This window comes from Hypanus sabinus, chromosome 2 (genome assembly GCF_030144855.1).
Source record: "Hypanus sabinus isolate sHypSab1 chromosome 2, sHypSab1.hap1, whole genome shotgun sequence".
Lineage (NCBI taxonomy): Eukaryota > Metazoa > Chordata > Chondrichthyes > Myliobatiformes > Dasyatidae > Hypanus > Hypanus sabinus.
The window spans coordinates 133582630-133597001 of record NC_082707.1 but is presented as its reverse complement, the minus strand read 5'-3'; the positions used below and the strand labels follow the sequence as shown (position 1 = coordinate 133597001).

At 34.4% G+C, this 14372-nt stretch overlaps 1 protein-coding gene across 11 annotated transcripts in view; it reads right to left on the bottom strand.

Moving 5' to 3' along the window:
* The window catches only part of LOC132384020 (gephyrin), a 647984-nt gene that overhangs the window by 180872 nt on the left and 452740 nt on the right, over positions 1–14372 (bottom strand). The window lies entirely within an intron of this gene.

Here is a 14372-nt window from a genome sequence, read left to right as displayed (position 1 = left end):
TGTTTTTTTTTCAGGCTGAAAAGATAAATCTAGTGGAGCGCCCCAAGAATATGGATAGAATCAAATATTTTGTGTCAGCACAGGAAGATTTAAAATGTTATCACATTATAACTGCCAACAACTTTTAAAAAGAGATTTGCATTCAGTTTTGTCAATTAGATATTAATTTACTCACTAAGGTTACTCTCTTGCTTCACACTTTGCATATAGTTTCCTCAGAGACTTGTCTATTATTTCAATGAATTATAGACTCAACTTCGATATAACAGTTGGTGTAATATGCAATATTTAATAGTTAAACAAGTACTATTAAGATCTTTCATGGGGAAGGACATACCATCTTTGCATTACTAACAGCAGGAAGGAGGAAGACTTACACTTAACATTTTAGAAACAGCTTCTTCCCCTCTGCCAACAGATTTCTGAACAGTCTACGAATTCATGAACACTACCTTGCTATTCTTCTTTTGCACTATTTACATTTTTGTTGTAACCTATAGTAATTTTTTATGTCTTGCATTGTACTAGGGTCACAAAATAATAAATGTCATTATAAGTCAGTGATAATATATCTGATTCTGATTCTGACAATTTACTGACTTTTGGGTTGTGCTCTTGCATATCAGAACTTTGATATCTTACTTAGTTACTTAGCAAAAATTTGAGAACAGATCTATTATATAACAAAATAGTCATTCTCCCTATTATAATATGACTGTAACCAAATTGTGGTATACCCATATAGATTCCAAAGCTATTGTACAATTCCAAAACCTGAAAAATAAAGCTGTATTTTTGAGAATAAAATAAAACAATTTCATAATGTGAATTACTGAAACAATTATTTAACACTTCTCCCCTGTATACAGTAGCCAGTTTTCAGTGACTTGTATACAATCATGGGATGCATATACCTTAAAGAACCATCATCTCATTAGTGACCCAACAGCAGAAGTCCTGCGATTTAACCTCACTCAAAGACAATGGATAGGAGTCAGAAGGATCCATATAGAGCATAGTTAGTGTGACCATCAGGTGAATAATTGTAATTTCAATTATCAGTCTCTTGGAGAGGAGTGCATTTTATCAAATGGGCAGATAAGTTAGACATCCCATTATAAACACTACTAATTCAATAATGGGAATAGTATTAGATCCCTAAATTTAAGGTTCTCTTGCAGTGCACCAAAACTGTTATTAGTCATAGATTATGTTAGGTCTGACCCTAAGGTCTTCCAAGCCAAACCCAAACTCAGAATTCTCTTGAGAAGATTCTTATCATTCAGAGTGAAGCTTAATTCCTAGCCATGTCAGATTTTGGATGCCTGTTAATGACTGTGGACTTGTGCTCAGCAGTTGCTTCTTTTTGGAAGGAAAGCAATCTAATACAGGTGGAAGGCCAGTCCAAAAGCAGCAGTGGAGAATTAACATTGGAAGTAACATGATTGGCAATTGTGGCTTTGGATGATGTTGAAATCCACTGCTTTGTAGGGCTTTTAATATACATAAATTTTTCTATATCCATTTTCACCTCTTAAAAATTCTTTTAAATTATATTAAATCTCACATTTTACTATCATTCAATTTTCATTTCTTTTTATTTATGGAGTTTTAATTATGCATAAATAATTAATTAGGCATAGTTTCTCTGACAGTATTGTGGGTCACCTGGCAGTGCACACTAAGAAGCTACATACTGGCAGTGCTGAAGATATTAGGAAACCAGTTGAAGTCCTACAATGGAAAAATGGCTCATGGTAATTTTTTCTTGTCACTAAGTCACAACTTACCGGATTCAATATTTAATTGATTTTGTATTTTGCACCAATAGGATCTGACTTTGAAATTTAAGTTACTAACTCATTAACTACTATACTGTCTGAATATTTTAAAGTAAAATATGTGTAGTAGGGTTGCTTAAGGCAGATAATTTGTTGGGAGTATGCAGTTTAGCTTGGAGCTTGCCTGTTAAATAATCATTTTCTTTAAACTACAAGGTATTGAACAATCTCAGCACACCATTTCAAAATGTTCTGCATATTTTAATCAAGATGATTATCTCATCTCTATAAGTACAACATTTTGCTGTACTGTAGATGTGTTACAAAATAAAATTGTTCAATGTAAACTTTGTGATAAATTTGTTGAAGGAAACAGGTTGAATTTGGTAAGCCACAAAGTTAGTGGTTATTGATAATGAAAATGTTGATGCATGTAATATACTTTAATATATAGGAGATAATATACCAGATTCTTTAAAACAAATTTTGCAAAACCTCTGGTTTTGACTGAAAACGTTTAAATAGCAACTTACACACAAGTGCAACAAAATTTTCATTAGGTTTACAAAACTTTTAAGAGATAGCCATTGAATATGAATAAACTGTGTACAACCTCTTTAATATGAACAGCATGTCAAGATGATTTATTCATTTTGAATGTCACCTTGGATCCAGACTTCACCATTGCAAGCAGTACAGCAAATGACTATTAATTAGGAGGCCCAGGTTTGAATCCTTCCCTCGACTAGGATGAACCCTTTCATCTTGATATAGGCATTTAAATTTCAACAACAATTTTAAAAGGAACAACATTAAAATGAGCAGGTACAGACAAAAAATACATGAAAGTGACAAAGAAATTGATTTAAAGATCCAGAGTATTAACTGCATAACAAAACATGGAAGGTTTTAGCAAGAAGCAGACTATCCATGAAAGGGTATGCTCATATTTTTATTTGCAGCAAGTCATTTCAACATGGTGTAATTTGCAGCAGAACGCAATTGCATCCAGAATCAATATCAAGCAGCCCTGGACTAATACAAGGCATTGAAATCACAGAAAAAAAGTATTTCTCACCACCTTGACAAGAATAACCTCAAACTAATCTCTGAAAATCTTCTGTTACAAAGTCTCATAATCAAGTTTCTGAATAAATCATGTCACAACTATGTTAATCATTAATCAAACTCTCAAAGGAAATGAGAAACAAATGGATGGCACAGAGGGTATATTTCAAAGATTAGCTTTATTTGTTACACGTACATTGAAACATACAGTGAAATGTGTTGTTCTTGTTCACACACTGCCTCTCTTTGACATAGTCCAAAAACACATCTTTGGGTTCCTTGGGTATGATGATGACAGTTGGATGCATCTCACACAGCACCTCTGTGTAATTTTGTCATACTTCTCATCAGTTCTGGATTAGCAGATGTTTGTGTTTTATTCAGCAACATTAAAAATATATACCATCATAATATGTAATCTTATGGTTTGGTATATCTTCACTCTATCGTTAACAAAAGGATAAATCCTTTTCAATGAAAACTGCAGAAGGTCAAGCAGGGAGTGACATGAGGTGACAGAACATGTCAAGAAGTATGCTAAACAGCATGGAAAAGACTTCATAGTCCATGGATCAGATCAAAGCATTGCAGTCCTATTACACCTAGTTGTTAAGGGAGGCAATCAATAGCATACGGGAAGTGGTGCAGGCTCTAGATATCCTGTCCTTAATAATAATGGGCCCCAGCATGAGTGCTGTAGGAAATTCAGAAATATTCTGAACAAAATTTGAAAAGGTAATCCACAATATTTCCTTTTGAATCTCCACCTCTGCAAAGATCAGCCTTCAGCCAAAATGATTCACTCCATGTTAAAATTAGAATTTTTATTTCTTACATCCATCTCACAACATGAGGGAGCAAAAATCATTATGTTGCATCTCTGTCACTATGTACAAGCAATATTGAAGGGAAATATGGGAGGATATTGGCCAAACACAAAGATTGTATACATAATTGTTTTGTATACATGTATGTTCAGTCAGATATGCAATCAGATCAATGTGTACTGATAAACCTGAAGGAGCTGTGAAAAAAGCTGTCCTGTAGCTTGATGGTCCTGGTCTGAAACAGCTGCTTGCTTTCTTGTGATATCAGGAAATAGGAAGAGCACTGGATATAGCAAAGATTATGGGAAAATATGATAGCTATCTGTAGTACTGCAGATTTGCAGACTTGGACTGGTGGTGCAGTTACAATGATAGAATCTACCTTACATTGTGGAAAATTGCCCAAGTGTGTCCTGTTTACAAAGAGCAAAACAAATCCAAGTTCTAATAATTGCTTCTCAATCAATCTACTCTCAATTATGAGCAGTGACAGAAGCCATCATTGATAATACTACAAAGCAGTACTCACTTACCATCAACCTACTCGCTGACAATCAATTTGTGTTTGGATTGGACTTCCTCATAACTGCAGCCCAAATGTGAACCAAAGAACTCAATTCCAGAAGTACAGTATGGTGACAGTGAATGGCTTTGACATCAAGTCAGGATTTGTTTCAGGGTGAAGCTTGGAATCTTTGTAAAACTGGTCAATGGGAAAGCACAATAAAGTTGGAGTCATACCTTATATAAAGAAAGGTGAGTGTTATTGTTGAAAGTCAAATATCCCAGCCTAAGAGCAGCACTGCAGGGTTCCCAGGGAAATGTCTTCGACTCATCTTCAGCTGCTTCATCAGTGACCTTCCTTTCAATAATATTAGAAATAGGGATACCTGCTGATGATTGTACAATGTTCAATTCTATTTCCAAGTCCTCATCTAATTAACTAGTCAAGCTTGCAAACATTTGAGCAGAGGCTAAGTGGCAGATAACATTCATACCATGAGACTGACCATCTGCAACAAGAAAGAATCTTACTATCTACCACTGACACTTAAAGACATCACCACCCCAAGTGACTATTCCATGGATTACTACTGACCACAAAGTCAACTGAACAGACACATAAAAACTTGTAAGAGCAAACTTGAGGCCAAGTATTCTGCCATGAATGACTCACTGATATTCCAATGCCAACAAAAGCCAAGTCTGAAGCATGATAGAATGTTCTCCACCTGCCTAGATGAGTCAATCCTCACAATTCTCAAGAAGCTCTACACCATTCAGGACAAAGCAACTACTGGGACCCCATGAACCACACTAAATATGAACTTCCCTCCTGGCATTTAGTGGTTGCATTGTGTATCTGCTGCAAAATGCATTACAATTGCTCACAATTACAAAGGCTAATACGATGTCGCCCTATTAAATCTTCAACCTTTACAGCAAAGACCAGGGAGTAAGTGCATACAAAGACTACCATCTGCTGGTTCTCCAAGTTAGCCACCATCCTGAGTTGGAAATATATTGTCACTCCTTTATTATCACAGGGTATAAATCCTGAAAACGCCTGTCTAATAAGGTGTACTTTCACCAGAATTAAATCAATGTTCAAAAAGGAAGCTCAGCACCTTTTTTCCAAAGGTATTTAGAGATGGATAATAAATGCAGCAGTCAGTGATTGACAAATTCCAAAAATGTATCTAAAACAATTGGAGAAATAAAAAAACACTACGTTCAGTTTTGATTGTAACTCTGTTCTTAAGTCATCAATGCCATTCCTTCCTCACTGCAAGTCTAAGACTCTTAGAAACCAGTCATAATTTTATCTGATTCTTTTATTCACCTGACTATTGCAATCTTTTCCTGCCTGGGGTTTTGATCTTTCCATATAACAGAAAATGAAGCCATACAGCCCACTGAGTCTATGTTGGCTCATTCCTAAATCCTATTTCCCTGCTAATACTCTATAACCTATTCCTCTCACATACCCATCAGTTCCACCATTCATATACACAAAGAACACTCTATAATCTACTGTGGTTAATTAATCTACCAACTAGCGTGCCTTCTTTGGTTTAAAGAAATGTGTACCTGGAGAAAGCATGCAGTCACATTGGGAATGGGCAGACTCAACAAAGACTATTCCAGAGGCTTGGATCAAAACCAGGTTACTAGACGTGTGCTGTAGTAGCTGTGCTAGTGAGGCACTGTCTGGTCCCATTCAGTCAGAACACTGTTGACAAGTTTTTCACTTAAAATGGTTGCAAATCTAGCATTGCTTCAGTTTCTCCCATTCTTGCTTTTAAATTTCTCTAAAACATCTATATTTACCTCCATAGTCTCCACCAGTGCTCCAATATCTCTGCATTCCTTGAACTGTGATTTCCGCAAACCAGATTTTAATTACTTCATCATAGCTGGCTGTAAATTCAGCTCTGGAATTCTTTCTTTAAAACTCTCCACACAAGCTCATGAGAGATGTTTGGGGTAATTTCACTCTGTTAATAAAATTGTTTGCAAATACAACTGTTGTTCTGTTTTCCACATGCAGTACCTAACCTACTGAGTATTTTCGGCTTTTCTCTTTTAACACAATGGAATTTGCAATGAATACAATAATGTTAACTATGTGCAGTTAGGAAAGCCAGCCTTAGCTATAAGGTATGTAATGTTTTAACCTGGTAATTTAATCATCCAATAGACATGCATAAATTAATTAATTATGCAGTAATGTATTAGTTAACATTTATTTTTTTAATTTTAAAAATCATTTTTAAGCTTCTTTAGGGATCTATTTATTGTTTCATCAGACACAATTATACTACTTCCTTGTTTCAAGGTCTTTTTACAGAAAACACCAAAACAGTTTTTAATTAATCTGCATGGACATGTAAATATTAGAAACGAGATTCTCAAATAAGAAGCTGTGCATTAATGTTGATTACAAGGTTAACTTTAAAGAGCAATAATCATTGTTACATTCTACTATTGTCAAAAAAAAATCAAAAAAAGTCTTTGGTGGAGTTTTGGGCTGAAATAAAATGATCTTCTACTTTTACTCCATTAACTTCTGAATACATCATATTTTCAGCAGAGAACTCACCAGAAGCCACTTAAGCACTGTATAATTATGATAAAGGAGCAGAAGGAAAATCACTCAAACAGATATTTAAAAACATACAATAAAAGAATGTATTATTCATTGCATGGAATAAATTATTTTCTTAGTTCTTCTGTGAAAATGGTACAATTCCATGGTCTCTTAAAATTTCAAACATGCTTGCTTAGAGACAAGGGATATGCTCATAATGAGCAATATAGGACAACTTCAAGGACAAAAAAACAACAAAAAAAGAAAATCCCATATTTTTTGGATGCCATTGAGCACTGAGGAAGAATAGAATGGCTTAAGCTGTTGGCTAGCACCAGAGGGCAGCTGTTTTCCACCATTTATATACCATTTAAGTTTATTATTCTGAAATGGAGATGGTTGAACTCAATATAGTTTAATTCAATAACTACAGGTTAGGTAACTGAGAGATTGAATCTGCTATATCTATGTGATTGCTTTAAGGAGTATAGAAATATAGATGAGACAATGGGAGCTAACAGTAACTTCATATCCCAGAGAAAGTCTTCCTTTGATAGTATTCTGAGGCACAAGTTTATGAACATTCTTCCTCAGAAAACTTACTTACTCACTGAAAATGTACAATGTTAAATATAAATTTCTGGATAATAAATGTATACTATAGTGCTGGAATGGGGTCTAATTGAATACTTTTGCAACATTATTAGTATAAATAGAGAATTGAAGATAGCTGGTCATTGGCAAAGTGTGAGAAATTAATGGATACTAGCTTCATGCATCTACAGAGGAACAAATATTGTTGTGATATTCTTGCAGACTCAATATTAGCCACCCATTGTCCATATCAAAGTAGTATTAAATCATGTCTGTTTTGCACCAAATCAAGTCCAAATTGTGTTCCTCTGTTAATTAGATAATGACAACTCAATCATGTTCATCACATGTATATGGTAATAAAAACAATGCAGCTAGCAGTTCCTTCAAGCTCACTATGCACATTGTTTGGTAAGCTTTTGCTTGGTTAATTATTAGTTTACTTACTGAAGATTGTGATAAAACCTTAAACCAAAACATCTCTAGGAATTTAATGAATTCTCAGAATACTATTCAACTCTTCTCTCACTAATCAGCATAGTTTGGTACGAGGACTTGCTGAGTTCTGCATTTCTCTATTCTACCATTAGAAACAAACATCTAGGATAGGACTTAAATCTTTATTTATGCAGAAAATTGCAATTACAAGTTTGCAAAAATCATGAGAACCTGCAGAAAGTGACTTGGATTCAGCATTAAGTATATAAGCATTCCTATTTTTAAGTCGATCAGGTGTTGCGAGTGCATTTACTGTATAACAGAATACACCAAGATGAATAGTTTTGAATTTCATTTCTACTACTAGTTTTTGAATTCTGTACCTTTAGAATTTGGAACATCAATTTTGAAAAAAAAAACCTATAACAATAAGAAAGTGAGAGGAACTCTTCTACCCATGCTCCTTCCAAGTGCCTTGAATAGATAATGAAATTCTAACATCTGATCTTTACATATACATTTTCCCTGCAATCTTCCAAAAGTAGAAACAGAAAGTCAATAATGAAGTCAGTGCAAAGTCAGAAGTAAATAAAATCCCTCCTTATACTTTGTGTACTTACCAAACTTGCGTTCAGTTGGTCTTAATTTGCAGTGTTCATTTGTTCCCTAAATTTTTAATAATTATTGCTGTCATTTAAGAAAAAAATAGTTATGCCCAAACACATCATATGCTTGGAGTGAAAAAAGTCCTGCACTTTGTTTCTTCTTTCTATCCCAATACCCTTTTACCACATTGCTAATTTTATTTCAGATCAGAACCACACCATCAAAAGTAACATGCAGAATTGTAAAAACTGTGTTCACAAGAGCAGGGCGCAAAGCAACATAGTAGTGCTAATGATGCAAGAACACGTGCAGTGTACCTCTGTAGCACAATAAGAAGGTGTGCATGAAGAGAGCTCAGCCTGGTTGTGCAGCAAGGGAAAAGAAAACACTGTTAATCAGAAGGGTGTGCCAGAAAAAGGTCTGAAGAGCTTCTCTGCAAAGATAGTTCCAGCTCTGGGTAGAAGGCAGGGGTTTCATTAATATTTTCTTCATTTGTAGGTGGAATAGTTTTGGTAGATTATATAAAATCTGACCTTTAAACGCCATGAGCTGATGCCAACATAAAACAGCCTAGTCTTTTTTGTTGGCATTTATTCCAGATAGTTCTTTCACCATTTTGACACCATTTACAGCATGAAGCTGATTATACATTATTGAAGTTTTGTCAAGATCTTATTTCTGAATTCTTACAAAATCAATTAAAAAACACTGGGTTGGATTCTAATCAATTTAAGATGTTGAAATTATGTTATATTTGACAAAGCTCAAGATAAACTTAACACTGCCAGGTGTATCAACAATTAAATCTGCATTACAGTTGCTTTGCTTTACCATGAAAAGATCTAGAGTAATCTTTATAGTCCTGAAAAGGATAACCAATGTAAATACTTGAACATGGATCACTGGAAAAGTGGAATTAAAAAGTTTTACTGAAATTGGCATTTGTTGTTTGACATCTATAAAACAGACTGCTTCATAGTAAGTTCTACAATTTTAGAGTACAAAGCAACAAAATGATACCAGTAATGGCAACAATTATTTATAGAGCATTGTAAGGTAATTTTCAATCTCCAGCCTCAATCTAATGAAACCCCTGTTGGGGTGGAAAAGGAGGGGAGAAGAAGAATGAAAGCAAATAATTGAGCTGCTATTGTTGGCCAACAGAATAATAAAATTACCAAGTAAAATTAAATATTTACTTTGAGAGAGCCTCTTTTCACATTTCCTTCTGATTTCTGAGCTCCTCCAGCTTTCTATGGAGCTACATGTAAACATCAAAAAATAATTTGAACAGTCTGTCCTTTCACTTAATACTACACTCCTCAACACCATTTAAAATATTATTTCAAAACCAGTATTATTTGTATTTCAACATGTCTTTCATATAGGAGTTTTCTGGACCAAAGCTTAAAGCTACAAGGAATTAGAGTGCACACTTGGTACAGTTTTATCATTTAACTCAGCCAAGAGAGGGTACTTTAAAAAACAGGATATAAATTAAGGAAAGGTGCTTTTTTTTTGCATTGATGATGATAGGGTAGAGGTTTCATTTAAGTTTTCTCAAAGTTGAATTCCTCATGAACTGAAAGGATGGTTAAGGTTCCCTTGCAGAAATCATAACTTTAGAGGTATACACTGAAGTTGTCAAATTTTAGAATTACAATATACCATGCATAAAATTATGAAAATTTAATTGGAAAGATATGTGCATAAGTCATTCTCTCCTGTGGCTAAAATGACCACCTAGATCAAGCTATGTTTGATCATACCAAGATCAAACCATAGATCAAGTTAAGTTTCAGCCTCACAATCAGACACTGCGATGCCCTTTAATTTGCAGTTTCTTTCTTCATTTTCTCAATGGCTCATAATGCTTCATGTCTCTTAAGAGTGATTATGATTAGTTGCTTAAAAGTCAGTACAGCTGAGGGCAGTTAATGTCTGTTTATATACTACTGAAAATTTTAGTGAGGTAATACAATTATTGAAGAGTGCAATGGTAAAATTATTTTGTAGCCCTGACCAAATCTCTCTTGCTTAATTCCAAGGTATATGCAATGACAATTACACTGATATTAATATCCAAACAGATATTAATGCACAAATATGTTCAGGATAATTATACTTGAAATGGTGCCACCAGTGAGTTGACTGTTGATCTTTGGCATTTTTAACAAACCAAGCACACAGCATCACCTTGCAACATTTTGGGAAGTTGTGATACAATCATCCAAACAATGTTAAGATATATATATATATCAGCAAAATAACTAAATTAAGCTGAATTACTCTGTAAATTTATGAGCACTGAAACAATAGGTGAGCTGGGTGTTAAGCAAAATTAATTTTCAAGTATATCTTAACAGTCATATGAATAAAATATAAGGGAGCAAGCATCTATGATTGATTGCAAGGCAGCACAGTATCTTAATAGCTGGAACTAAAATTGGAAGAGAAGAGGATGGTTGTATTCTGTAGGAGAATACTGATGGATCAGTTAGGTCAGCAGAAATGTGGCAAGTCAAATTTGATTGAAGGAAGTCTGAGGTGGATGGTTAATAAGGCAAGAGAAAGTAAAGTGCAGGATATTAAAAACTGCAGATGAATGAGTGAACATTGAGAGAAACCCTGCAGTACATATTCAGAGTCCTGAAAGTAAAAGTATAGGACCATTAGGTAGTTAAATATAGGTTACTTTGCCTGTCTGCCAATGCATATTAAAGCTAGCAGGTCATGTTGGATTAGTTCGGGCTATACCTGGATTACAATGTAATTGCACAAAGGATGTAATACCAGAAGAAAGGCTACAACACCATTTCCCATTTATGTAATGCCTTTAGCATAAAACAATATTCAAAAGTAATTCATGAGCTCAGCATTTAACAAAGCTTTTACATAAATAATATTCAAAGATCTCCAAAAGCTTGATAATAATAGAGGTTTTTAAAGATTGCTTAAGAAAAAGAAGCAGCGACACGAAGGATATCCTGGTAGTTGAAAGCATGGCTGACAAAGGTACAGTGATTAAATCAGATAATTCAAAATTCCTGAACATAGAACAGTACAGCACTGGATAAGCCTTCTGGCCCACAATGTTGACATTAATTTATATTAAATATCTTCCTCCTGTGCATCATTTATAACCCTCCATTTCCTTCACATTTACGTTTCTATTTAAAAGTCTCTTAAACTCCACCAAGTTGTCTGTTTCTGTTACTACCCCGGTAACTCATTACAGGCATTTACCATTCTCTGCCCAAAAAACCCGCCTCTTACATGTTGATTAAACCTCACCCCTTCAACCTTAAAAGCATGTTCTCCGGTATTTGTTGTTTTTATCCTGAAGAAATATTCTGATTAACTATCCTATCTATGCAATCATTTTAAAAAGTATTTATCAGGTCTCCCCTTAGCCTCCGATGCTCTGGGGAGAACAACCCTAGTTTGTCCAACTTTTCCTTCTAGCTCATACGGTTTAATCCAGACTGCATTATGGTAAAATTTTCTGTACCTTCTCCACAGTCTCCTCACATCCTACCTATGAGTGTGGAGGAGATTAGCAAGTGTATTGTCAGGGCTGGGAATTTTAGCTGCAAGACATGATTGACTAGTGCTTGAAACAGAGGAGACTGAAGGAAGACATAATTAACAGATATAAAATTATGAGTGATCTAAACAAAGTGAGTAAAAATGATCTATTACAAAAATTTCAAAAAATCTTGAAGTACTCAGAAGGTCAAGTAGTACCTCCAGGAGGGATAGAGAGGGATGGGTAGATAGATAGAGCTAGAGATAGAAAAAGGGGTAGTTAGATAGATAGATAGAGATAGAGGTATTGAGAGAAAGAGAGAGAGAAAATTGAGACTAGCCGTTTGATGAAAATTTGTGATGAATGCTCACTACCTGAAACATTGACACTGACTATTTCTGGCAATTTTTTGCTATTTTTCAGTTTCAATCATTTGCTTTTACGGGAAACACACTTCCCATCATGGAAAGGTTAATAGCTCAAGAACTATTACTTCTGTACTATACATTTCAATGAGATGGTGTCACAAAGTTAATCATCTGATCACTTGTTTGAATTAATGCCTTCAAATTACACCAATTTGTCAAAGCTTTATGCATTTTTTACGACACCGACACAGCGGCTATAACATTCTACACTTACTCTGAATAGATAGATGCAGATCCTTTATTTAAATGAGTAAAACAAATCATTTTTCTTTATGATGCCTTGTTATTTTTATAATGTACTTAGTTTTCAATGTTATCTCAAATGTGAATGGCAGAGTAACAAGCTCATAACAAAATCTTTCTGATTAGTATCATGCCAACGTTGCTAAAACTACTACATTATACAAATATAAGAAAGGTTATGGTGAAAAAGTTGAATTTAACTGTGTACAACCTTATTCGTATTATAACTTTGTAGAATTTATTAGGATCATAGAACAACATCTAAAGAAACCTGTGCTCGGCTATTGACAGAACTCTCCAATTATTCCAACTTTCTTGATGTTTGCTGATAGCCACTTCTTAAATGGATAGATATACATCTTGCAAATAAGCAGCAATGTTTCCATCAGCTTAATTCTGCAGTAAGCTTTGAATGAGACACCTATTTTTCAAGCAATTCTGCTATCAAGGAATGTAAACTAATAAATTAGGTATGCACCTTGTATTCTCATACACCACCACCTCACGATTTGTTTTGATGCCTCACACGGGCATCACCTTCAATGTGGGACTTGGTTATTTTCATTGATTCCTAACATTTAAAAAATCTTATTCTAGTATTTCAGTATCAAACCACCTATATGTCACATAAAACATGTTTGCATGTTATCTCAGCACAATTCATACCCTTGGAAAATTATTGTAGTTAACAGATCCCTAATAACCACCCATATACTGTATTAAACTTGTTTTGTAAAGTAACATTTAAAACAATAACCAAAGTAACAATTATGCATGGTATGTTTTCCCAATCTCCCATGCTTCAATGTACTTAGGACACACTGAACACCAACACAACTTCCTATGCTGAGGCTAGTGAAAAAAATGAGGCCAACAACTGGAAACCTCTATGTTTGCATGACTCAATTTCCACGCAAAGTGGTGCAATGACTCAATGAGCTATGAAACATGAAGAGCTGAGTGTGGTGAGGTTATCAAAATAACTTAAATTCAGGATATTTTATAATGAGTGAAAGCAACCTGTTATTGTGCACTATGGGTAATTTGGACTTACTGGATATGAGGCTAATGTAACTGTTGATTTAGCAAAAGTCACCTCAAAGTGGGTTTGGTAAACTTATACCAATAACTGCCCCTAGTTGATCTCTACCAGTGAATGACCTGAAATATCCTTGTACTTTTATGTGGAAATTTGGGCTCTTTGGTATATAAAGCTTTCTATGCCATAAAGCTATACTATGCTATATATAGCTATACCAACTGCTTGGGACATAAGTTGTTAAGTCTTCAACCCAAATTCCTGACAAGAGAACTGGAGAAGCCATTGAAGGAATATGTATTAAATTATCCTTCCAGGTTAACAGGATTAGACGTATTCCATCCAGGTGAACTAAAATAATCAAAGGCTTCTCCATTCTCATTTTTGACAAATATATATCTGTGGATCAAAACTCACAAAAATGGATATGGGCATTTTCATTTCAATATAATCATAAAGTGAATATAGGGCTAATATGGAAATCATTAATATCAAACCATCAATTTATTTTGTTACCAAAATAGTTTCACAGGAGAAAAGTCAATATATCTATAATAAGTTGCAGCTTCAAGCTATTATAATATTAAAGCTTTGGAATTGAGGAATATTATGTCAGGCTGCTGAAACCAGTACTGAAAATAGCCACATAGTAGCTATCTTTTCTGACATTGAAGAAACTCTTACTGACTGTTATATTTTAAATTTGTACCTTTAAGTAACTAAATTTA